Here is a 27,936-nt window from a genome sequence, read left to right as displayed (position 1 = left end):
CATAAATAAAGCTATGCTCAATCTGGAAGCTCAGGAGTAATTGATACAGCTACATAGATTTCAAAGAAGCTAACACCACCTAGGGATAAGTTATAACTTTCTAGTATTAACTATGTCGAGCCAGCATATGTGAAAAAGATTCTATCTACGAACAAACAAGAGGGCAGGGAGAAAAGGATACCCTCACTAAAAGCTGGATAAGACACAATGGAGTTCATTCAGGAAGTGGATTGACTTCTCACACTTGGTGGCGGCATTTTACTAGAATCATCTGATGAGGGTGATTTGTCACTAGACTTGCAGACAGCTTCATCAAACTCCTCTTCTGTGTTCATCTTTCTCTTCTTTGCTGCAGATTCAGAATTATCTTCCCCAGTTTCACTGCTTTCCTCTTTCTGCCCACTCTTTTTCTCTTTCCCTTTCTCTGGTTGAGGTCCGAAATCCGACACAAATAATGGTGCTTCTCTTTCACTCAACCGACAGAACACTTGTTCAACAGTTTCACTTATTTACTTCCCTATTCCTTTATTATCCAAAATAAGATCCCAAACCGATTTAGAGGCATTCTCAAGCACTGAAGTCCTTCAGGAAAAATTAGGCAAGCAGAAAACAGAAACCAAATTATTGACAACCAAGAAAATATTGAGCAAGCAGAGAATAGAAACCAAATTATTGACAACCAAAAAAATAAAAGACAATTTCATAAGGTGAGCACTTATTCTTTGCCTCGTAATCTTAGCATTAATTCAAACCAAAATGAGTACAGTGATCATCTCTACTTGTTCAGCCAGCAAGGTCTGAAGCATTTAAAATAGATAAAAGCATTGACACTCTGATTTTATGCAGCTGAAAATTTATCAATTCTTAAATGAGATGATGTGGGGGGAATAATTCTAGAATAAATTAAGAAGAACAGTGGAAAGCACGTGGAATTTTCAGCATAATTGCATCCTAAGCAGGGTGTGCAGGAGCAATGAGCATCTCCAAGTCCTGGTAAAAGTATAGGAGCAGATTAAATCTGACTAACTTGGATATTGGACAAGATTCAATTTTCTACCAAATATACACTATAAACGAACAATGTTGATTAAGATCACAGAATTTTCAAGCTCTAATTATAAAGCATCAGCAATTCTAACGACAGATGTCTTATATCAAGATCCTGAAAACCTCTGTTTAAAAACTTCCATATCAATCAGACGCTTGCCGAGATGTAACACAAGGTCAAGGGGCTTCCTTGAAATGCCTTTTTGCTCTTCCTATATATTTAATGCACCCAAAACCAACCCACATTTACATGTACCGTCAGAGATATGTCTGACCTTCAACCAAAACAGTGTATTATAACAACTGTCTCAATCTCAAGCAAGCTGAGGTCGGGTGAATAAATCCTCAATATCATAAATGCTCTATTTGGGTCAATAATATCTCAATACTCCGCACTTGAGGAATATCTCAACCAAAGTAGTGCAAGCAAAACAAAATACTAAATTTACCATATGGACCACTTCTGTAAGTATAATCAGACAAAATAATAATTCCACCAATGTATTTCAATTCAGTATTTCTTTTTTTTTTTGATGACCATGGTGTCCAGGTCAACTTACGCACACATCGACTGAATTTCAATTCAGTATTCTGAGATGATTATGCACACCAGTCAAAAAATCAAGTTTTTATGTGAGCAAATGTACTGAAAGTCAAGAGAATCATCAGTGGTACTGATAAGTCATCAAACTGTACGTTCTTTCAACATGCTTCACTTGACTTTTCAATTTAGGTTGACAAACTCAATTTCAGGGCCCTAGTGAAAGTCAAGAATTTATGCAGAAATTCAGTGTTCAAGTGTTTTGAATTCTTTCAATTTGCTAAGGTTAATAGTATAGAGTTTTCTTTCTTTCTTGCACAATATATGGTATCTCCTATTTAGAGGAAAATTCTTATTTAGTAACTCTCCTTTTTCATGTAGCCTAAAATTTCCTATTTTCAAATTATTTCACTCCCTTGCAGCCAACATCACGAGTCTCATATTTTTGTTAATAACTAAATCAGAGTCCTCTTGGTCTAGCTTTCAAAATCTACTTACGTTGAAAGGATTTCTTCTCAAAAAGAGTTTTACAAGACATACATTGGGATAGCAGTTTGTATTTGACCAAATCATTTGAGAACCGCTTTTGCCAATATTAGAGAAACAATTTGAGTTTGGCAATATTTTTAAAAAGTAATTTTAAGTGTCAATTTTTTAAAAAGAACATGTAAAGATTCACTTCATTAGTCTTGGGCTTTAGTTAGTTCAATTGTTTTCACGTAAGGTTTTGTAAGATGTCCTTTGTTTCATTACAATGCTGTAGTGCTACCTAATATTTTGACTTCGACACAATATTTTTAATCGTTGTGTCCTGGATATAGGTCATGAAAAATATATTCAGGATTTCTTTTTGCTGGTATAACAAATATATTCACGTGTGATGAATCATAATATATTCAGGCTAAACCAAGTCCGAATTTCAAAAACTTATTCTTTCAATTATATTTCATGCTGTCAAATTGAACTTTCTTGAGATAATGCAGAAGCAAACCAGAACAAATAACAAACATACTCAAGTTCTTGTCGCAATGCATCAAAGAGCTCCCTTTTGGTCTGCTTTTCTGCACCAGGTGTGTTCAGAACCCTGCTTTGCTCAACCATCTTTATGGTGGTATTCTTGAGTTCTTCCTACATGACAAAAGAAATGGATTATCAGTGTAATAACAAGAAGGGGCTGATGCATGTTCAGGCAATGTGTATACACTCACATACAGAGTCTGAGTGCTTGAAGACAGAGAAATCTTTTTTTCGATATACATATTTTTACTGAAGGCATAATAAATAAACATACACTGAAATTCTGGAATCATATAACAAAAGAGTTACGGGTTTCATAGTACTCGGCACACACAGACTTATAATATTAGATAAACATTAGTAGGAAAACATATGTTTGAATAAAAAGTAGGTAATTGTGGGTAGGTGAAAGCAAACCATACATTAGATTTGAGCTGAGTAATGATTTTCAACCTCATGGAATCAATTGTTCCATCGTTCATGAGTGTCCCCATTACATCTTCTGGCGTTATGACAGACGAAGATGATTCCATCGTCAATCTCCTGTTCAGTTATCTACAATCAGCTGAGACGCTAACAGAAAAAATAATGAATTCAACGAAATAACACCGATCATAAGCATACCATACCTGTAACGGAAGAGGAATCGGACTGATCGATCGAGGAAAATGGTGTGTTGCCGGTGAATCGATGAAATTAGGGCTCTGATGAATTTGGGGGAAAGAGGGAGAGCTAGGAAGAGAGGAGTATTTATTTTTAAATAAAAATACATAAATAGTCTTTAAATTTCTCCGAAAAATATTATGTACCTGTAAAATATTTATTTTATTATGCTAAAAAATGAAAGGAAAAAAAAGCATGTAATCATGAAATTAAAACTAAAAAAACAAAACAAAATATCCTTTCCCGCCAGTTCTCAGCCTTTGGCATCTCTTTTTTTTAAAAAAAATCTCTTCACCGCTCTAAAATTCCAAGCAGGCTCGTAATTCTCATTCTTTTAATTCTTTATATTTAAAAAAATATTAGATATCTAAATTTTATAAGTGAGTACGAAGTAAATATTTTTACATGCATTTTAAAAAGTGGGTGGAATCAGAAATTATTTATATACGTTAAATCCATCCTACGACAGTAAAATTTACTTTAACACTTTAATTATGAACGTTTAAATATTCCATAACAACTTTAAAGTGAATTGAATGTCACGTACCACTCTGACCCGCCACATCATAGGCATGTTAGTAAATGGAGGTGACGGTGATGTTTGTAAATATTACTTCCTTCGTCCATCTTTATTTATCCATTAAACTATTTTGGGATATTCCAGAATACTTGTATTGTTAATACGGAAAAGGGTCAAAATTACCCTTCAACTATTCGAAATAGAGCACATATACCCTTCAATTATATTTTTGCTCAAAACTACCCTTCCCGTCTTACTATTGGTTCAATTCTACCCTTCCATTTAACGGAATAAGATGTGGCATTCAATGTGTAAATTATAATGCCACATAAACATACACCTAAGCACACCCACCCCACCCCATTGAATGATCCAACCATCCCCTTCATTTCCACCATGGAGTCCATAAACAATAATTTCTCCGGCAGTATTTTAGCCACACCAGACTTCATTTTCTCCGTCAAGATTTACCCATCCCCGCCACGCCCGTCCTCTCTTCTCCCCGTTACCACTCTCTCAAAACTTTTCTCACTTGGGTCAGCCTTTTATCCAATATCGATAGCGCTAAGATTGTCCAAATCTGTTCAATAACAACTGTTTTTTTTTCTTCAAAAGCTCTACTGGACAAGTATGAATTTCTTCGACAGAGAATTCAATTGAGTTTGTTAAAATCAGCAACCTGACCTTTAGTGAACAATCATTTCATTGTTCATGGAATCGACAGTTTATTAGACCATCGATCTCTTCTTGATCACACAATCAGAGCATTAAGGAGCAGACGATTCACTGTTGTTGCTAATGCGTTAATCATAAATGGCCGAAGTTGTTAAGTTCAACTTTTGTTTTCGTTTTTGTGGCTTCTGATATAGCTTTGTTCTCACAACCTGATGGATCTTGTTATCGTCACTATGTTGTTCTCCAACGGTGCCGTTTTGGGGATCTTGCTAGAAATGCCAAGGGTACTATGATTTTTCAAACTATCTGCTTGATTCTGGCAGCTTTATGCCTTCTCTATCGTCAGCGACAATGGACATTTGTTATCTGGATGAAAGAAATAACGATTTTACCATAAGTGCTCTATCAACATCTCCGGCGACAAGGGAGATTCGTTATCCGGATGAGATAATTAATGGTTATAACTTATAACTTGGGTATTGTTTAGTCTCGTTCGCCGAAGACAATGGGGTTCCGCTATGATAATGAACATTTTGACACGGGTGTTCAATTTCCTGGGCCTTTTAACAGGTGGGGATGGATCTGCTTATTAGGTGGACGTTTATGTGGCATTATAATTTACACATTGGATGTCACATCTTACTCCTTTAAAAGGAAGGGTAGAATTGATCTAATAGTAAGATGGGAAGGGTAATTTTGAGCCAAATTATAGTTGAATGGTATATTTGCTCTATTCCGAATAGTTGAAGGGTAGTTTTGACCCTTTTCCGTTGTTAATAAAATTAATGCATAATTTACTATATGTTGTATCTATTTTACCTTTACTATTAAATATTACTTAGTATAATGATTTAAATTTAATAAGGGTGTGATTTGATAAAATCATCTCTATTATTTACTATTTATTAATCTCGATAACAATTTAATATTGTTGAATTGAGGGGTATCAAAAATAGCAGAAATCATCATATAAAAATGCAGTGTCAATACTACAATGGCGGCGCATGCAGAGGTTGATCTAGGAAGTGCCTCTGGATTCCCTTTTCTACTCAGATACAATTATTATGATGAGAAATGTGAGGATCTTGAGGGCATTGTGTGGTCGAAGATGAAGACAATTGTCCAGCTGCAACACAATGCCCCAGCACAACTATTACGCCTAATGTTCCATGATTGTTTCATTGGGGGTCTTTTCTTCCTTTCTTTCCCAATTTCTGGTTGTTCTTCAATTTGCAATATTTCTCTTTCTCTTGTCATTTTGTTACAGTTTATGATTCTTGATATGTGCATCATGAGTTCTTTAATGGGGTTTCATTGGGTACGCTTCATGCAATTGAATGAATACTTTGTGCGCACACCTATGTACACTCTTTGCTTTTTGAATTTTTTATTTATCCTGATTAGATCACAGAGCCTTTAGGTTTTCTTTTTGGGTGATTAGGGTTAAGCAAGAACTTTGAGCCCTACGAAGGTTCAATAAAAAATGTCTAGGACCTTAAGTGAAGCAGAAAGGAGATTGACGTTTTATGCTGTATTCTCTACTGCTTAATGTTATTTCACTTCTTACCTTGGAAGCAACTCTAATGGTGTCTCTGCCAAGAAAACGACAGTTATTGATCACTTTTGTGTCTTTCCTTCTGTTATTCTCTGCAGTTCTTAGCCTTTTTTCGGCTCTACAATCTCTAATGAATGTAACCCTGATGAACACAAAATAGTTCTAAATATTTCCAGCCTACTGTCACTATATATTATTCATCTGTTTTTCATTTTATGTATTTCTCTTATAGCATTTTAGACATTTTTTCTTCAATAAGCCTTTAAATATATTGCATTGTGTGAACTTTCTGTGGCTTGTCTTTTTCTTTTTGTGTCAAGGGTCCTTAATGATCCAATTGGACCAGTTCCTATCATCCTACCTACTTTTACGTCTTACAGAAGTGTGTTCTTAATGAGTTCAGAATATTTGTTCTATGTTGATTTATCTGTGGTTTGGTCCATCTACTTGTGTACTGACAATATTTTGTGGATTTTGTATTACTTCATATTTGGCATCGGTTCCTGATGCACTTGCATTTTTCTTTGACATACTTGTGGATGTTTTCTTCTTTATAGTTAGCAGTGTGATCTTGAACCTCATGCATTTGTGATTCTTCATATGTTATATGTGTCTTTGCGCCTTGTGTTCTTCGTCTCATCTTCTGATTCAGATGGAGGTTTTAGCTGATCCAGTTTTGAGTTCTGGGACACAGATAAACCACATGCGTTGTATTCTTTCTAGTTTCACCAGAGCATATCACTTATGTCTCTGCATGTTGATTTTCTGTAAATTTTTCTATGTATAATTTACCTGTAATATATATCCATCTGTGTATGCATCCACACTCCTTTTCCCGGATTTCCTTTGATTATAAAAAGAGGGTGAGTTGTGATTACTTCTGAAAAGGCAGAGGTGATTTTTAGAGTCATAAGGAAGTCAGAAATGATATTAGACATAGAATGGTTTTTCTTTCTTCGATAAGGTAGAGTTTCCAGACAATGAATTATCTATTCTATTGATTTTCAGGGTTGTGATGCATAAGCGTGGCAACGGGACCGGAACCGGTAATTCCGGGAAAAAATATGTTTACCCGTCCCGGACCGGTAACGGAGGAAACCGGGTCCCAACGGCTATATTTAAAAAAAATAATATTAAAATTAAAAAATTAGGAACATTACTCAAATAATATTAAAACTTTTATAATTTTAAAGTTAAAAATTTATACTTTTAAATACAAACTTCAAACTTTAAAAGTATAAAAGTTTAAATTTCACACTTTAAAAGTTTGAAAATTTAAATTCAAACTTTAAAACTATAAAAGTTTAAATTTCACCCTTTAAAAGTTTGAAAATTTAAATTTAAACTTTAAAACTATAAAAGTTTAAATTTCACCCTTTAAAAGTTTGAAAATTTAAATTCAAACTTTAAACCTATAAAAGTTTAAATTTCACACTTTAAAAATTTGAAAATTTAAATTCAAAATTTAAAACTATAAAAGTTTAAATTTTACACTTTAAAAGTTTGAAAATTTAAATTCAAACTTTAAAACTATAAAAGTTTAAATTTCACACTTTAAAAGTTTGAAAATTTAAATTCAAGACAATAATAAAAAAAAATTTAAGGCGAATAGCCTATACTTTTATTAATATTAATTAAATAGTACAAGTTGAGTTACAAAATATTAGTAGAGTATTAAAAAATCTAATCTACACAGCCACCTTCTAGGAAGGGTTCTGTTTGAACTAGACCTCGAATTATTATACTCATACTAATAGACATTTAAATTTAATAGTTCATGCTACCAAGAAAATCTTTTTTTAAATCATTTAACATTTCTCTAGTAACATGCTCTGAAATTGGTTGATTAGCTAGTTCCTCCATTGCATCAATGCCGTCGTCACTAAAATCTTGCATTATTTCATCAACGTCATTTTCAAATTTGATCGGTAAAGGTGGACGACCATAACTCCTTCTCTTGCCATTAATCAAATCTCTAAATAGTACCGATATCTCCAAGCTATTTACTGTTAATGAATATCTATGCTCTTCAATTTGAAATCTTGTTGCACTAAAAACGCCTTCCGAAGCTACTGAAGATGCTTGAATAGCTAACACATCTCGAGCAACCAGTTGAAGTTTTGGAAATCCCTGCCCGCGATTGTTCCATCATTCTAGAAGATCAATAGCAGTAGGTTCTGTATTTTGATTAATATATGCATCAAAATCATTTCTATCATTATGAGAAAGTTCAAGATAACAATCAAGATCATCTTCATTATTATATCTACTCCTAGAACTTTGAGGATCTTCATTACGTACTACATTCATTTTATTAGAATTATACAAGTCATACAATTTTCTAGCTTCAATTTTTATACTATCTTTAACATTTTGACAACTAGGTGTTTCATCATCTTCACTATCAATACCCAAATTAAAATATATTTTATCAACCATTCGTGATGCACCTTCATCTTTGTAATGTGGGTTTAACAAATAAGTGGTTAAATAAATTTGAGGAATAGGAATAAAATATTTTTAAAATTTTTCAATCATTTTCTTAACAGATTCTTCAACTCTTGGTTTATTTTTGAATTTATAAAATTTAGTAGAAATAACACAAATATTAAGTAAAACAGAGCAAATAGTTGGATAATAAAGTGCAGATATTTTTTTTTTAGTTAAATAAAAAACTTTTAAGAATTCTATAAGTTTTTTTATGTCATTCCAATCATTATCATCAAGTCTATATGTCATATTTGAATTATGAGCATTCCAAACCATTTGTAAAGGTTTCATATATTCATAAGAGACTTCAAGTATTTCATATAAAGAATTTCATCTAGTACACACTGATTTTGAAAATTTTCTAGGTGGAAGATTAAATTCACGACAACGATTTTCAAAATCTCTACGTCTAGACTTAACTTGACATTTAAAAATAAAATAACATGCAGTTTCAACTTTTATGCAACCATCATTATACATTGCTATACCATCTCTAACAATCAAATTATATATGTGTGCAACACACCTAATATGAAAACCATCAATATAAATAGGGCAAAAAGATGGTTTTAGTATTTCAACAACAGTTCTATTATTAGAAGCATTATCTAAGGTGACACTACTTATTTTATTACAAATTTCATAGTTTTGTAAAACATCTATAATTGTTTGAGATATATAACTACCGGTTTTATGCATTTCACAACATTTATAACCTAAATTTTTTTTTTGCAAAGTTCAATTTTCATCAATCCAATGTGCAGTAATAGTGAAATAATCATTACCATTTACACTACGGCCCATATCATAAGTAATAGCTATTTTACAATTATTATAATAAAATAAACAACGAAGATATTGAAAATGTTGAGCTTGATAATCAAAGATAGCCTTTTTAATTGTATTTCTAGTAAAACCTTTAAAGTGTGGATTATACACAATTTGAATATAATGAATAAAACCGGGATTTTCAGCAAAACTAAATGGCAAACTCATAACAACAATCATTTTAGCTAATTCTTCAAGATCTTTTTCTCTACTATATGACCGTTGTATACTAGAGCCAGAAACATTAGAAGGATTTAATTGTGTTGGACCATATTACAGCCCTCTACTCCTACATTTTCAGGAAGGGTGGTACCATTCTTTTTAGCTTCGGCTACAGCTTTAGCATGCAAAAATTCATTTTTACAACATGACATTAAATGATTACTCAAATGTCCCGTCCCACCCTGTTTTTCTACAGTTTTATGATTCATTCAATGTTTACATTTATTACACATAGCTTGTGTTTTATCTTCATTCTAAGTCATAAATTGCCACACAACTGATTTTTTAGCGTGTTCTACCTTAGTCCTAGGATGCACGGGGGTACGGGAGCAGGACAACGAAAGGGAGCAGGAGGGGAAGAGGGACTGGGAGTGGGAGTAGCCGTAGTTGGTTGAGTTTCACCATCATCATATTCATCAACATTATTATCAAAAATATCAATATAATCATTAACATCATCGTGTTCATCATCTTCAGGTAATTCCTCATCAAAATTACCAAACCTTCTTTGTAAATGTTCATGATAAGGATCTAATCCACTATTACTATCAATATTAAAACAGTTTCATCAACACGCGTATAATCATCTGTATTTATTATTAATTGAGAAGTTTTTTTAGTTTTAGATTTAGAAGTACTATCGATTTTTTTATTTTTCTTGGATTTTGAGCTCCATAAATTAGTGATCGAATCAACTATGGTTGTTTTACCCTTGTCAACATTGTTTTTACCGGAATCCATATTCAAATATAAAAAGTGAGTAAATTATATATAATACGAAAATGTAATGCAAAGTTTTAAACAAATAAATAACTAAATAAGTAGAGACTAGAGACTAATTACTCACAAAATAAATAATTAAATGCAAACAAATAAATAAGTAAATGAAAAGTGAGTTGGAACGAATGTACCAAACGTCTATTTAAAAAAGTAGACATGTATGACCGAAAGCCGAAAATTGAAAGTTGAATTTTGAAGCTCCAATTTCCAAAGATCAAATTCATAATTTTAACGAGAATAAGAGATTAGAGAGTAGAGACTAGAGAGAGTAGAAGATATATTTTTGTGAGTGAAAAGAATGAAAGAATGGGGGTATTTATAGTTAAAAAAATGATGAAAATGTAGTTTTTAGAAGGTTGGGGCTTTAAAAAATGTTTGGGGGTAGGGAGGTGTAAAGGGGAATTATGGGGGTGAAAGAGCCGTTGGTGGGGCCCAAAACCCGTTGCCCAACGGCTCTCAACGGCTATATAATTAAGATTTTTTTTTTTAAAAAAAAAACGAACTGGACCGGACCGGTACAAGCCGGAACCGAGACGGAACCGGTAACGGACTGGAACCAGAACCGGCACCTCCCGGTTCCAGACTTAGTGATGCATCCGATCTGCTAGCTGATAGAAATGAGAATGGGACTGTTGAACGTGAGGCCATCCTGAACAGGACGCTGAAAAATTTCAACTTCATTGACACGATAAAGGATGAAACTGAGGAGTCATGCCCTGGGTTGTCTCTTATTCTGATATCCTTGTCCTGGCAACAAGAGATGGCATAGTTTTGGTATGAATTTGGCCATATCCTTTGTTTCTTATTGTCCAGCATCTCAAGTTACTTTGCTGATTTCTTTTTTTTGTTGCTCTTAGTACTTTCTATTTTACATGGTTCTGTCTTAGTGTTCCTTGTTCAAGAAAATATTAAGAGAATATAATCTGGCTAGTGAAATAGATGTAACTCATGCACTAGCATGAGTACCATATTTCTTAAAATAGTTTAGTTCATCAATCTTGTAGTGCATATTTACATAACAGAACATTTTGCACCTTTCAGTGGTATCATATGTTAACAACCCAGTTCTGGAAATATGGGAATATCCATAAACTGTGCGTGTAATGGGACCTTATAGCTTTTCAAACCAAATTGGCTTTATTTTGTCATCCAGTATTATATCTTTAATACTCCACCTTCCCTCTCACGTGCTGATTTCCGACATCTTTTAGGTTGGTGGACCGTACTTTCCTGTGCTTACAGGCAGAAGGGACAGTAATGAGTCATTCTTAGATAATCACTACTACAAGACTTTGATGAGAGGTAGAGGGCTGCTGTTTGCTGATCAACAGTTGATGGCTAATGAAAAGACTGCTGCAGCTGTGACAGATTACGCTATTGATGTTGGAATTATATTGAGGACAAAGTTTGCCCATGCCATGGCTAAATTGTTCAAATTTGGTGTTCTTTACTGGATCCGGAGGAGAAGGTCCGTCCGCACAGCTGCTCGCATCTAAATTCTGATCAATGAGTAGAGATTAGATAAATTTATGACTTTTCCTAGTGTTGGATTTTAGGGAAAACATATAATTTCTCAACATCCTAATATTAGTAAGAACAATTCATTTACAAACTTGACGTATAATAAGTGATATCATGAAAGTTGATTTTCTTTGTTGTATGAGGTTATAGACAAATTTGAAGTGATGTTTGAATTAAACATTGATCCTAATTCTATCATGATGTTCTTGCAACATGTGTGTTTACACAAGTGCATTATGTTCAAGATCACACTGCTAATTGTAAAGATCCTCAAGTACGTCAATGCAAGTGTATCATGCATCAGTAACCGATTCCAAATATGAAGTAATACAAAATCAACAAAAGTATTGTCAATACATGAACAAGGAATCACATTTGAATTGAACAGCTCTGCCATTGAGATTTCTTAGAGTGTTCCCATCACCTTTTTTTTTTTTTTTGGCCTAAAATTAAATTCATCCCAATCATTGATATACCCATTTGGTCGTGGAATTTCAGCCATGTCCTGCCTTGTCAAAGAATGAATCCTTACTGTCCCTTCTTCCTGTAAGCACAAGATAATACGGTCCACCAGCCTAAAAAATGTAGGAAATCAGGGGAAGGCGGGATATTAAAGATATAATATGCAGAGTATATGAATATTCCCATATTTTCAGAACTGTGTTGTTAACATATGATACCATTGGAAAATGCAAAATGTTCTGTTATGTAAATATGCACTCCAAGATCGTTTAATGGAACTATGGAAAGATGCAAGTGTATGAGTTACATCTATTTACCAAGCCAGATTCTATTCTCTTAATTAGTTCTTGAACAAGGAACACTGAGACAGATATGCCATGTAAAATAGAAAGTACTAAGAGCAAGAAAAGGGAAATCAGCAAAGGAACTTAAGATGCTTGACTATAAGAAACAAACTTGAGGTTTTATGTTCGACCCTGCTCAGTTTTAAAGTTTCAAGTCTTTTTCTGGAAAACTGTAATATAACTGGACTAACTTCATTGAATTTAGAAATCTGCTTATATATAGTATTTAAGTGCAAGTTCGATTAGCAACCAATAAATGCTTTAATATTGTTGTGAAATTGGATTAATATAAAATTCTGAGTTTGAAAAAATTATTCATTTAATTTCAGATTCACTTAAGCTTCTAGTTGGCTTCCTAAATTCTCTCTCCCTTGAGAGGAAAAGGCGGATTCTTGCATACTTGTGTATCAAGAAAAAGAGATAATGTACTACAGTTTGTTGAGAGAGTGCACACAATATCATGTACTAAAGAAACATCGCAAACTGTTATAAAGAACTTCCAATAATATCGTTAGCTGACTAAAAAATGAAAAAAAAATTACCGAGTTATGAAGAACCACTTACATAGCAAACTGTCATCACATTAACAGAATCTCTTCATTTTTAGAAATAAAAATGATTCTCTTGAAATTCCATGAACCAAAAAGGCCTGCAACATATACAATGCTGGTTCATAATTTTTTTCACATTTTAATATTAAGCAGAAAACACAGTAAACAATTCTTTGGCAAACTCTTAGCTACAGAAAAGCTTACAGGCTTTGAGATGCACTCTGCGAAAGCTAAAACCAAATAAGCAGAAAGTGTACAAGTCAAAATCCTACTTTAATCCAGCAAATCATAACTTGAAGAAATAAAAAATCCTCAGATGCAAAACCCTTTCTCTAATACTCACCTCTTCTTTTCTTTACTTTCCTGGCTTGATTAGTCTCCACTTCAACAATTGAGCTCAAAGACTATATCAAGAAAATTACTTAAAAGAGGATAAAATGACAGCTAATGAATCACCAAAGATAAAAATTGAAATTTGCAGGTCTATGCATATCAATATCAAATGAAACATGCAAGGAATCCCAATCCAAAAAGAGGCAGAATAAAAGGTCACTATATTCAAAATACATCCAGTTTATAACATAACAAAAGGACAACACGAGTAGGTGTACAAGTTAGTAAACTCTCCTACTCTATGCCGTACTGACGAGCCTTTCTTAAAATGCATCTACATCACAAATATGAAGAATAAACCACACATGAGTAGGTGTACAAGTTAGAAACTAAGATCACACATAAGGTGAAATAATTTAATGGATAGAGATAATGTCATGGCTTAAACCCATAAAGCTTGAAATCCTAAATCTGTGTCTCAACGCGTCTCAGACCAATAATATCTTAGCAAAAGCAATGATCAGTAGGAGTGGCCCAGGAATGGAACCTTGTTCCAAGAACTGCAACCCAAAGACAACCAAAATGGCCAACAACGACAAGTAAGACAACCCTTCAACAGCACCCAACAACCAAAATGGATAGAGATAAGATCAATGCTTTGGCTAAGATGTAGATTAGGATAAAATGCTCTCCTTCTGCAGCAAGCAGACTTTAAAGTCATTATTTGTTTCAGTTATTTCTGCACTACTCAATTAACTACCAAAACAGAGAAATCTCAAATGCATAGATAAACTCTAAATACATTGAAAAAACTCAAATCAGATGAAAGAAATACCATAAACAAATTCAGTCAAATAGAACTTTAAGAACACAGAAATACGGATTACACGAAATCAAATAATGAGAAAGATTAAAGACCGAAAGAAGAAATTACTGGATTAAAGCTTTCACATTCTGCTTCAAGCTTCACGAATTTCTACTTCGATTAATATTTTGGGCATAATGGAGAAGATGAAAGATCCGAAAGAAGAAACTTACTTCGATTAAAGCTTCTATAATCAATTTGAAGCTGAAGAACGATTAGGGTTAAAGGGATTTGGGAAAAAAATATTCATTTAATTTCAGATTCACTTAAGCTTCTAGTTGGCTTCCTAAACTCTCTCTCTCCCTTGAGAGGAAAAGGCGGATTCTTGCATATTCGTGTATCAAGAAAAAGAGAGAATGTACTATCGTCTATTTATCTTCATATCGCATTTACTCTCAAATCACTCTCTCTCCTCCGAGGATTTCAAGAAATTCTTGAAATTTAATGAAGGAAAAGGTAACAAAGATCATGTTCTTGACTATGGAAACTTGTAATATAACTTCCGCTCTAAATATGCACTGCGTCAATTCAGACCAACACTTCCTTCAATTCTTGAAATTGTTTGAAATTTAAAGAAGGAGAAGGTAACTCATGATGATTTCCAGTTATTTCTCTGTTTCTATATTATGCAGGGACAAAAATCATGGTCTTGACTATGGAAACTTGTAATATTCATCTCCATATCACTTTCGCTCTAAATTATTCTCACTTCTTCCTCATCCCATAAATATGTACTATGTCAATTCATTGTTAGCTTTCCATACCACCACCTCAAGAGTCGGTTTAAGATCTTTGAAGTACCATTATGGCAGTGACTAAACGAATTCCAGCTGAGCATCTTTAAAAATTGCTTGGTTGGTTCCTCGATTATTTAGTTGTGATGGAATTATTTATATTAGTAGTCGCATAAACTGTTTCTAATTGTGCAGGGACAAAGATCATGGTCACAAAATTATTATTCTGCAAGCACAGAGTAAGTTTGTTATGCGACCTTTGTACATTAATAGGCTATGGTCTTATCTGCATATGGTAGTTATGAAGCCTGGCATAGTTCTTTTATGAAGAAGAGAATCAGTCGACTGTTGAAATAACGATGTCCATGTGATTTTATGAGGTAGGGGCAGAAATACTCTCAGTTGAGGATGTGTATTCTAAAAAGCTTACGTTTTTATCTTTCTAAATTGATCGTTCAGTTGACTTTGGAAACTTGTAATGCCTTCAGATATGATCAAGAGAATCAGCGGACTGTTGAAATAACACTTTCACTTGTGATTTGTGAGGTAAGTTACTCAGTTGGAGAAGAATCATTTTGGGAAAAGTATGTTATGCCGTTTTCCTACTTTAGGAAAAAATATTGAGATCTCCTGAAATGTTTTAGGGGACAGCTTAAATTGGACTCTCGCATAGCGCCTTGGGTATATTGTACACGGGTGACTGGTTCTCTTAGTTTGTCAAAGGTCGAGCATCCTCTTAGTGTTTTATTTTTTTATTTTATTAAGTAGATTCATTGTTGGCATCAAGAAGAAGATACTAAGTGTACAAAAGAGATGCTGTCAAATTCATTGCAATTGTCCATGCTACAAAAAGGTTATACCAAAACTATTTAGAATGATAGCCCAAGCCCGAAGGAGGCAAAAAAACTATTTTATGAGCAACTTCCTCTTAGGTTTGTATATGTGCTTTAGTATCCTTTAATAACTGAACCCATTGTCTTGGATGTGATCATTAGATATTTCAAGCAGTTCTCATTATCTATTAATATTCCTATCAGTTACACTCCAAATCGCTCTCCCCCTTTATGAATATGTACTACGGCAATGCATTGCCAGGGGTCAAGATACCAAGACTCACTTCAATATGGTGGTGCATAATAGAGTTGAATAATTCCATGTTGCCATCATTTTTCTTGAAATTTAAAGAACGGGAAGGTAACTTCTAAGGATTTCCTGTTGATACATACAACTTCTAGAGGGAGGTATTTGTTATGTTACTTATGTAGATCATGTGATTATTTAGTTACTTTGATGGGATTATTCTATTAGTAGCCGCATTAACTGTTTCTAAGTTGTGCAGGGACAAAGATCATGGTTACAAATACTATCAGTTGTGCAGGGACAAATATTTCTATTGTGCGACTGGTTCTCCTATATTCTCACATTTGTCAAAGGTCAAGCTTCCTCTTAGGTTTGTATATGTGCTTTAGTGGTCTTTAACTAATTATCCTTTAATAGCTTAACCCATTGTCTTGGATTTGATGACGAGATATCTCAAAAACTGCTACCTGGCCCTTCTAATATTGAAGATGTTGTTGGGGAACATTTCTCTATCTGGTTCTTGTTTGATGGTAATGCCTAGCGCTGGCTCAGGCATATATATTCTGAAGATTATGTTCTTCAGTCTGAATGTTAAATCATTTAACATTTCTGCACTTAGGGTGTGTTTGGTACATGGGAAAATGTTTCCCTAGACGGTATTTAGTTGAAAAATACGTGGGTTTCTAGTAAGAAAATAATATTATTCCAAGAGCATTTATATATAACTTAGCAAAACACTATGTGGCGGGATGAGGTAGGGATTTTGGGGGTTCAGGGGTTGAATGATTAATGGGGAGGGGATTGGGGATGTTTGGTGGGTGTGGAGCCCACAATGAACTTGAAATTCACTATGGAACTTGTTTTCTCTACATCCATTAGAGTAGCTTAGACAAAGTGTTTTCCAAATTATTTTAACCAATCACACATGAGAAAATTTGACAACATTTTTCGGAAAATGTTTTCCTCCATACGGCACACACTCTCAGTGAAGTTCGAAGCTTTGAGTAAAGGTGCAGTGTCTGAGTACTTTGAGTATCTGCCCTGTCACTTGTAATCACAATGTTCAGTAAGATCTTTACCACTGAAATTACCATTGTAGGATTTGCCAGTGAATGGCTCCGTCTTAGATATTTAACCTTAGACATGCCAAGGAAGATAGATAAATTGGCTTTGGTTTAAATATAAATTGAAATGATAAATGAACAAATCTATAGCTTTTGTACAATATTGCATGATACCATGTCCATACACAAATGTTGAGCTAATATTTTTATGTAAAGGAGACTTACTCGTGCTTTCCATTGATTTTCTATGTCTAACTTCAAGAAAGGAATCCCTACTTTTCTGCTATGCATTTAAAGAAGTGGTCTAGAGTGTGGTGTTTAGTGCGATTTTCTGCAGTGGCCTTCTCCAAGCATTTGATCTTATCCATACAAGTTTGTCTTTTCTACAGAAGGTTAAAGCTTTTCTCAGCTTAATGCTTCCGTGATTGTCTTCGTAGGGTAAGGATTTGTTATTCTGAGAACCGTAGGAATTGTGATAATATAGCTGAAGGGTTGATTCTGTTACACCAATGACAAGAAAACATCCTACTATTGTGTTAAATGGAAGAAGCTACAAAGAAATGAAATCTATCTATTTAGAACGTAATTTGTGCCAAGGAGTCAACGCAGGACCGATCTGTGGAGAAAATTATGCTTATCAACCTTGTATAGCCGAGGGATGTAAAACCAAAAGTTAACTAGATTTCTTCTCTTTTCCTTTACTGAGTTCAGTATACTCTAGATTTGATATAAACTCTCATTTACTGCCTATTAGGTCTAACTGTTAAAGAATGACAAAAGTCCCACATCGGTGGTTAATGAGATAGGTGAACTCCTTATAAGGCTTGAGCAATCCTCCTCCCTTTGAGCTAGCTTTTGGGGTGTGAGTTAGGCCTAAGATCTAATTTAACACTAACCTATTTGCTTAGCTCACTGCCTTCATATTTCAGTATAGGATCTTTTATGTTTGGAGTAATCATTTCTAATAATTTACTGATCTTCAGGGCCGATGATATGGCCTAGGGACTCTCTGAACCAGATATCGAATGTTATGTCTATACTCAGTAGCTACAAGATTAAGCCAGCACAACACCTGTGTCTGATGCTCTTTACAAAGTACATAGATTTTACAACCAACTGTATGTCTATTCAAGTGCAAATCCACGAGAGTTTAATTCCTTGCTCAGGGTCATATGCAATACTGTTGAGTTTCTACAACTGAAATAGCATATGCATGCCAGTGAATATCTCTCCCTTAAACATTTAACCTTATGGGGATGCTCATTTAGATAGATGAATCAGCCTTGATTTAAATGTTAATTGAAATGATAATTTGACAAGTCTATAACTTCTGTAAAAATACTGAATTATACCATGACCATACACATTGAGCTAATATCATTTATGTAATTTTCTGCTCTGCCTTTAAAGAAGAAGTGATCTAGAGTGTGATATTCTATGTGATTTTCCGCAGTGGGCTTTTCTAAGCATTTTGATTGATCTTATCCATACAAGTTTGTCTTTTCTACAGAAGGTTAAAGCTTTTCTCAGCTTAAGGTTTCCTTGATTGTCTATTTAGGGTAAGGATTTATTATGCTGAGAACTGTTGGAATTGTGATTAATATAGCAGAAGAGTTGATTAAGTTTCACCAATGACGAGAAAATCTTACTATTGTGTTAAATGGAAGAAGCTATAAAGAAATGTTATCTATCTATTTATAACGCAATTGCGTCAAGGAGGCAACCCGTACCAAATCTGTGGAGATAATGCCTATTAATGTATAGCTGAGTGATGTACATTAAAAGTTAACTTTCTCTCTCTTATCTTACGGAGTTCAGTATATCTGGATTTGATATAAACACTCATTTGCTGCCTATTAGGTCTAACCTATTTGCTTAGTTCACTGCATTCACATTTCAGTTAGGATCTTTCATGTTTGGAATAATCATTTCTAATAATTTGCTGATCTACAGGGCCGATGATATGTCCTTGGGACTCTCTTAACCAGATACGGAGATGCTATGTCTATGCTATACTCAGTAGCTACAAGATTAGAGCCGGCATTGCACCTGTGTCTGATGCCATCCTTACAAAGTATAGTGATTTTACAGCCAACACTACGCCTATTCAAGTGCAAATCCACGAGAGCTTAATCCCTTCCTCAAGGTAATATGCAATACTGTTGAGTTTCTACAACAGTATGCCCTTAAAGCCAATGTATAACAACGATCTAGGATGCAGAGTCTGTCGTTCTTGAGATATCAAGGAAGCATTGATAACAACACGGTCATTGTGTGGGCAGCCACTAAGGAGATAAAGCATTGTTTACAAGAAAGCCAACCTTTGTGTACTGCACATGAGTCTTATATTTGCAATTCTTATCAGCAAGTTTTTTATATTTGCATGTCTTAATCTTATAATTTATGTATGATCCAAACTCAAAGCAGTGATTTTGGTTAAACCAGCCTAACTAGATTTGTCTCTGAACAGGACCCTAGACTTTGTTTCTTAACCTCTTCAGCCTAATTTATGCAACAGATTTGATTTATTCAGTTTTTCCTTTCCTGTTGTGTTTTTAGAACAACAAATCTTTATTTCACATACTCGGATATTATTTCAATAGGTTGTAACAATTCTAATGTCTAACATTGCATTCCACTACATAATTTATTGCAAGACCCACTGCAAATGTATTTATATTTCTGATATCCGAGATAGATTTACAATACCAAGTATAATTTTCTTCTTTGATTACTTTCCTATTATATCCTAAAGTTGATATAGTTGCTAGCATAAACACTACTCATCCGAGTTTCAACAAGAAAATGAATAAAGTACGAGAGACTGAGAGCTTCTTATTGTAATTATCATCTTTATATTTCTTTTGATCTTTAGATGTTGGCGGTATTCATTCATAGTGGAAGCACACAAAAATGGCAGAGAAGAAGTGAATCTGTACCGATTACTGTAATCTAAGCAGGGCATTTATTAGTATACCCTTTTTGTGCAAATTCCTTTAATTTAAACTCAATTTTAAGAGGGCAAACCTGAAAATCCACGCCCTTAAACAACCTCAGGTCTACTCACACACATTGAAAAATGTTCCTTAACAGCACAAAAAGTTAATTTGGTTTTGAAACGCCGGTGATGTAGTTAATGGATTTTGAAAGGCTTATTAATAGATGTGCGCTGCCTAGGTTGTATGCGCTCCATTTTTCTCTCGATCTCTCTCTTACATGTCTTTTGTAAACTAGTTTTTTTATTAAAAAAAACACAGTCCATCAAATCATCTTCTCTAGCACCCCACCCCCCACCCCCGATCCCCAAGCCCTTTCCCACCACCCGCTCCCCCCTCCCCCATCCAAATCATCTTCCCCACCAGCCCATCTTATAACCCCTCTTTTTCTCTCGGTCTCTCTCTTATAATGAATTCACTCTAGAATGAACAAAGTATAGTAAAGGCGTCTAAGTAAAAATTTGTGCCAACTTTAAGTGAGTGCATATAATATATCGTGATTGCATTCATCAAAATTGCATGTTGATTACAATCATTAGAGTGAATTCACTCTATTTCATTGTATGATAGAGAGAGAATAGGTACAATATGTTGAGCTAGCACATACAACTATCGTGATTGTATGCTTTGCTACAGTTGCCGGAACTAATGAATACAATCTAATACTTAACATTAATTGCTACTGTATTCATGGAATCAATGCTTAATTCGCACATCACTACAAATTTGTCTATAATCTCATACAACAAAGAAAATCAACTTTAATGACATGACTTATTAAACGTCAAGTTTGTAAATGAATTATTCCTTCTAATATTAGGATGTTGAGAAATTACATGAAAGCAAATGAAGTAAAGTTTGAAAAATGAGAAGTAAAGAAATGTAAGATAAATTAGGTAAGGAAAATTAAATTTGAAAAAAAAAATTAGAAATCATATTCATATATATCATATATAATAAAAGAGAATCTTAGGCCCGCCTACGTGGCGCCACCACAAACCAGAATTTCTTTTTAATTTATTTATTTCCAAAACTAACAATCCCCTTTCATGAAAAGCTGTGACATTTATGAAAAGTTGCGACTTCAGTGAAGAGTTGTGACTTTTGTGAAAAATAGTGACTTTTTGTGACCTTTTCGAAGGGTTGCAACCTTTCCGATAAGGCACAATAACCATTTGTTCACACTACCCTTTGTTGTCTATAAATAGAGGGATTTCCTCTCATTTTAAAACAACAAAAATTCTGAACCTCCTCCTGATCGTCGTCTTCTTCTTCTTCACAACTAAATATTTGTTTACTTTACTCCTGTTGAGTGGATCACTGACACCATTGCTTATGTTACAGATCCCGGTATGTATTTTTACAGTCATTAATTTATGTTTATGTTATTGAGGATAAATGATAAGATGTAATAATTTGCATTTCCTTTACATTAGTAATGTTTGTTACTATGTAATCTTGTATATAAGATAATATAGTGTTTTAGTTTTAATGACGGATAGATTTTAAGTATTATTTTATAAATTTCGTGATATTAAATTCCCGCGCGAAGCGCGGATAATTTTACTAGTAAAAGATAAATTAAAAAGAATATAAATTTAAAGTATCCTATAGTCTTTTTTTTAAAGTACCCCATAGTCAATTTTGTTTATAAATAATACTAAATACGTCCTGTAGTTTGTAACATAAGTTAATTGTAAATATATATTCCCGCATATTTTTAAAATTAAAAGTCTTTATGTTTTTTAATATTTTGGCAAGAAAAAGTGGGATTCCTAGTTAAATAGGAATAGGAAACCAAATTAAAATAGTTTTTTTTTTATAGGTTTTGTTGTTGTATTATAAATACGTATATGGGGAGGTATTAAGAATTTCAAAGTTAGGTAAATTTGATAAGTAGAGAAACAGAAAATAATTTCAAGGATTGATACCATATCTGAGAAGCATAGGGAATTGAGATAGATGAAGAAGAACAACTTCAACCATCTCTTTTCAATTCCTATCCTCCTCAGATCTGATTTCAATTCATTGAATTAACGCTCTACAACAAAGCAATAACAAATAGGTATGATCTTCTTTATATTATTGTTTCATGTTATATTGATATACGTACATATTTGTTAAATCCGATTGTGTCGTCGTGTTTATAATAATCTTTACAACTATCTGGAAAATCTTTACGCTTTTTTGTTCAATTTGGCGGCATCAATTTAGCTTGTACCAATCGATTAGGTTTTCCTGTATATATGATTTGCTTGGGAGAAAAGAAATATTTTCAATGTTTGAAGCCCTATCTGAGCGGCATAAGGGATTCAGATACGATTTTATTCATTGAATTAACGTTCTACAACAAAGATCCTCATATACGATCCGACTCATTGAATTAACGTTCTACAACAAAGCAACAACAAGTATGATCTTCTCTATATTCTTGTTTCATGTCGTATGTCATGATCTTCTTTATATTCTTGTATCATGCTATATCGACATACGTACATATTTGTTAAATTCAATTGTGTCATCGTGTTTATAATAATCTTTACGACTATCTTGAAAATCTTTACCCCTTTTTGTTCAATTTGACGGTATCAACTTAGATTGTACCAATCGACTAAGTTTTCCTGTATATATGATTTGCTTGGGAGAAAAGAAAGGGCTCACAGCATTATAATCGACTTCTGATCAAATCTTGACAAGTTCTTGATTTTAACAATTCTTTTTCTTGCGTAAAGATGATAAGTAAAACATGAAGGTAACTCTAGTCGGGGTATTAGTTCTGTTACTTTTGTAGATGTAGTCCTACGATTATTTAGTTGTGATTTGTTACTTTTGATGGAATTATTTCTATTAGTAGTCGCATTAACTGTTTCTAATTGTGCAGGGACAAAGATCATGATCACAAAATTATAATTCTGCAAGCACAGAGTAAGTTTGTTATGCGACCTTTGTACATTAATAGGCTATGGTCTTATCTGCATGTGGTAGTTATGAAGCCTGGCATTGTTCTTTATGAAGAAGAGAATCAGTCGACAGTTGAAATAAAGATGTCCATGTGATTTATGAGGTAGGGGCAGAAATACTCTCAGTTGAGGATGTGTATTCTAAACATCTTACATTTTATCTTTCTAAATTGATCGTTCAGTTGACTTTGGAAACTTGTAATGCCTCCAGATATGATCAAGAGAATCAGCGGACTATTGAAATAACACTTTCACCTGTGATTTCAGTGAAACTCTTCATTGGCCCTCCTTATATTTTCAATGTTTGAAGCCCTATCTTTGGGGTATAAGGGATTCAGATATGATTTTATCGGTCTTCAATCCCTATCCTCCTAAGATATGATTTAATTCATTGAATTAGTGTTCTACAACAAAGCAACAACAAAGAGGTATGATCTTCTCTTGTTTCATGTTATATTGACATACGTACATATTTATTAAATCCGATTGTGTCGTCTACAATCTCGTGTGTTATAATAATCCTGGATGTTAACAACTGTCTTGAAGATTCGAAGCTTTACCTTTTTGTTAAATTTGGCGGCATCAACTTAGCTTGTTGTCGTCTGGACACTTCCGCCTCAACTCTTCAAGAAAGTCGGGAGGAATTGTTGGATCAGGTAAACCTGTCCCCGTGAAATTTACTGAGCCTGGGCCGAATAAATTGACAACCAATCCTCCCAATGTTGTGTGCTCCTTCAAATGATAAAAAAACAAAAAATAAAAGAATTTCAGAATATGTATATTCCAAAAAAGATGCAGTGAATGAAGATTAAAGAAGTGGGGTTAAAAAGATTTACCAAGAAGGGCCACTGTTTCCCTCTCATCAGATCCTCTGAGCGAAAATAGTCTAAGAGTTTCACTGATATTCCCATTTGGTCGTGGAATTTCAAAAGTATACTCCAAATTTTATCATAAAATTCTTTAGGAAAGAAACAAGAGAGATTAATTCAATACCAATATAAAACTTATTCTACTTCCAATTGGGACAAGACATAAATAAAGCAATGCTCAATCTGGAAGCTCAGGAGTAATTGATACAGCTACATAGATTTCAAAGAAGCTAGCACCACCTAGGAATAAGTTATAACTTTTTAGTATTAACTATGTCGAGCCAGTATATGTGAAAAAGATTCTATCTACGAACAAACAAGAGGGTGGGGAGAAAAGGATACCCTAACTAAAAACTCGATAAGACACAATGGAGTTTATTCAGGAAGTGGATTGACTTCTCACACTTGGTGGCGGCATTTTACTAGAATCATCTGATAGGGTGATTTGTCACTAGACTTGCAGACAGCTTCATCAAACTCCTCTTCTGTGTTCATCTTTCTCTTCTTTGCTGCAGATTCAGAATAATCTTTCCCAGTTTCACTGCTTTCCTCTTTCTGCCCACTCTTTTTCTCTTTCCCTTTCTCTGGTTGAGGTCCGAAATCCGACACAAATAATGGTGCTTCTCTTTCACTCAACCGACAGAACACTTGTTCAACAGTTTCACTTATTTACTTCCCTATTCCTTTACTATCCAAAATAAGCTCCCAAACCGATTTAGAGGCTTTCTCAGGCACTGAAGTCCTTCAGGAAAAATTGGGCAAGCAGAGAACGGAAACCAAATTATTGACAACCAAGAAAATATTGAGCAAGCAGAGAATAGAAACCAAATTATTGACAACCAAAAAAATAAAAGACAACTTCATAAGGTGAGCACTTATTCTTTGCCTCGTAATCTTAGCATTAATTCAAACCAAAATGAGTACAGTGATCATCTCTACTTGTTCAGCCAGCAAGGTCTGAAGCGTTTAAAATAGATAAAAACATTGACACTCTGATTTTATGCAGCTGAAAATTTGTCAATTCTTAAATGAGATTATGTGGGGGGAATAATTCTAGAATAAATTAAGAAGAACAGTGGCAAGCACGTGGAATTTTCAGCATAATTGCATCCTACGCAGGGTGTGCAGGAGCAATGAGCATCTCCAAGTCCTGGTAAAAGTTAGGAGCAGATTAAATCAGACTAACTTGGATATTGGACAAGATTCAGTTTTCTACCAAATATACACTATAAACGAACAACGTTGATTAAGATCACAGAATTTTCAAGCTCTAATTATAAAGCATCAGCAATTCCAACAACAGATGTCTAATATCAAGATCCTGAAAACCTCTGTTTAAAAACTTCCATATCAATCAAACGCTTGCTGAGATGTCACACAAGGTCAAGGAACTTCCTTGAAATGCCTTTTTGCTCTTCCTATATGTTTAATGCACCCAAAACCAACCCACATTTACATGTACCGTCAGAGATATGTCTGACCTTCAACTAAAACAGTGTATTATAACAACTGTCTCAATCTCAAGCAAGCTGAGGTCGGGTGAATGAATCCTCAATATCATAAATGCTCTATTTGGGTCGATAATATTTCAATACTCCGCACTTGAGGAATATCTCAACCAAAGTAGTGCAAGCAAAACAAAATACTAAATTTACCATATGGACCACTTTTATAAGTATAATCAGACAAAATAATAATTCCCCCAATGTATTTCAATTCAGTTTTTTTTTTTTTTGATGACCGTGGTGTCCGGGTCAACTTACACACACCTCGACTGTATGTATTTCAATTCAGTATTCTGAGATGATTATGCACACCAGTCAAAAAACCAAGTTTTTATGTGAGCAAATGTACTGAAAGTCAAGAGAATCGTCAGTGGTACTGATAAGTCATCAAACTGTAAGTTCTTTCAACATGCTTCACTTGACTTTTCAATTTAGGTTGACAAACTCAATTTCAGGGCCCTAGTGAAAGTCAAGAATTTATGCAGAAATTCAGTGTTAGAATGTTTTGAATTCTTTCGATTTGTTAAGGTTAATAGTATAGAGTTTTCTTTCTTTCTTGCACAATATATGGTATCTCCTATTTAGAGGAAAATTCTTATTTAGTAACTCTCCTTGTTTCATGTAGCCTAAAATTTCCTATTTTCAAATTATTTGACTCACTTGCAGCCAACATCACGAGTTTCTTATTTTTGTTAATAGCTAAATCAGAGTCCTCTTGGTCTAGCTTTCAAAATCTACTTACGTTGAAAGGATTTCTTCTCAAAAAGAGTTTTACAAGACATACATTGGGATAGCAGTTTGTATTTGACCAAATCATTTGAGAACCGCTTTTGCCAATACTAGAGAAACAATTTGAGTTTGGCAATATTTTTAAAAAGTAATTCTAAGTGTCAATTTTTAAAAAAGAACATGTAAAGATTCACTTCATTAGTCTTGGGCTTTAGTTAGTTCAATTGTTTTCACGCAAGGTTTTGTAAGATGTCCTTTGTTTCATTACAATGCCGTAGTGCTACCTAATATTTTGGCTTCGACACAATATTTTTAATCGTTTTGTCCTGGATTTAGGTCATGAAAAATATATTCAGGATTTCTTTTTGCTGGTCTAACAAACATATTCACGTGTGATGAATCATAATATATTCAGGCTAAACCAAGTCCGAATTTCAAAAAATTATTCTTTCAATTATATTTCATGTTGATGCTGTTAAATTTAGCTTTCTTGAGATGATGGAGAAGCCAAACCAGAAAAAATAACAAACATACTCAAGTTCTTGTCGCAATGCGTCAAAGAGCTCCCTTTTGGTCTGCTTTTCTGCGCCAGACGTGTACAGAACCCTGCTTTGCTCAACCATCTTTATGGTGGTATTCTTGAGTTCTTCCTACGTGACAAAAGAAATGAATTATCAGTGTAATAACAAGAAGGGGCTCATGCATGTTCAGGCAATGTGTATACACTCACATACAGTGTCTGAGTGCTTAAAGAGAGAGAAAAATCTTTTTTTTCGATATACATATTTTTACCAAGGCTTAATACATACAAAATCTCAAATTTGGCTTCAACTAATAAGTAGGCACTCCAAATTTGAGAGTGCACATCTAGACATCTCAACTTGGTCTCAATTGACAACTAAACACTCCAACTCGTCCCCACTATGCTTTGTGGACACCCGATGCTGACGTATCACATAAATTTTGGAGGTATCTAGATTATCATTTTGTTAGTAGGAGTTTTCAACAAACACAATAGAGACGAGTTGAGGTGTCTAGATATACATACTCAAAGTTGGAGTGTTTACTTGCTAATTGAGACCAAGCTTGAGCGTCTTGTTTATGTATCATATGTTCTACTAATTCTGGAATCATATTACAAAAGAGTTACGGGTTTCATAGTACTCGGCATTCACCAACTTATAATCTTAGATAAACATTTGTAGGAAAACATATGTTTGAATAAAAAGTAGGTAATTGTGGGTAGGTGAAAGCAAACCATACATTAGCTTTGAGCTGAGTAATGATTTTCAACCTCATGGAATCAATTGTTCCATCGTTCATGAGTGTCCCCATTACATCTTCTGGCGTTATGACAGACGAAGACGATTCCATCGTCAATCTCCTGTTCAGTTATCTACAATCAGCTGAGACGCTAACAGAAAGATAATGAATTAAACTAAATAACACCGATCATAAACATACCATACGTGTAAAGGAAGAGAAATCGGACCGATCGATCGAGGAAAGTGGTGTGTTGCCGGTGAATCGATGAAATTAGGGTTCTGCTGAATTTGGGGGAAAGAGGGAGAGATAGGAGCAGAGG

The 27,936-nt window shown here is 34.1% G+C and overlaps 3 pseudogenes; 1 reads left to right on the top strand and 2 right to left on the bottom strand.

Moving 5' to 3' along the window:
- Positions 1–88: 88 nt before the first annotated feature.
- Positions 89–27,912, bottom strand: LOC125822668 (uncharacterized; annotated as a pseudogene).
- Positions 4,815–11,834, top strand: LOC125822050 (putative Peroxidase 48; annotated as a pseudogene).
- LOC125822669 (uncharacterized) lies at positions 24,497–27,725 on the bottom strand (annotated as a pseudogene).
- Positions 27,913–27,936: the final 24 nt, after the last annotated feature.

Source organism: Solanum verrucosum, unplaced genomic scaffold (assembly GCF_900185275.1).
Source record: "Solanum verrucosum unplaced genomic scaffold, falcon-dt-bn FXZP01000103.1, whole genome shotgun sequence".
NCBI lineage: Eukaryota > Viridiplantae > Streptophyta > Magnoliopsida > Solanales > Solanaceae > Solanum > Solanum verrucosum.
Note: the sequence above shows the minus strand (reverse complement) of the source record. Positions and strands in the feature narration are given on the sequence as shown.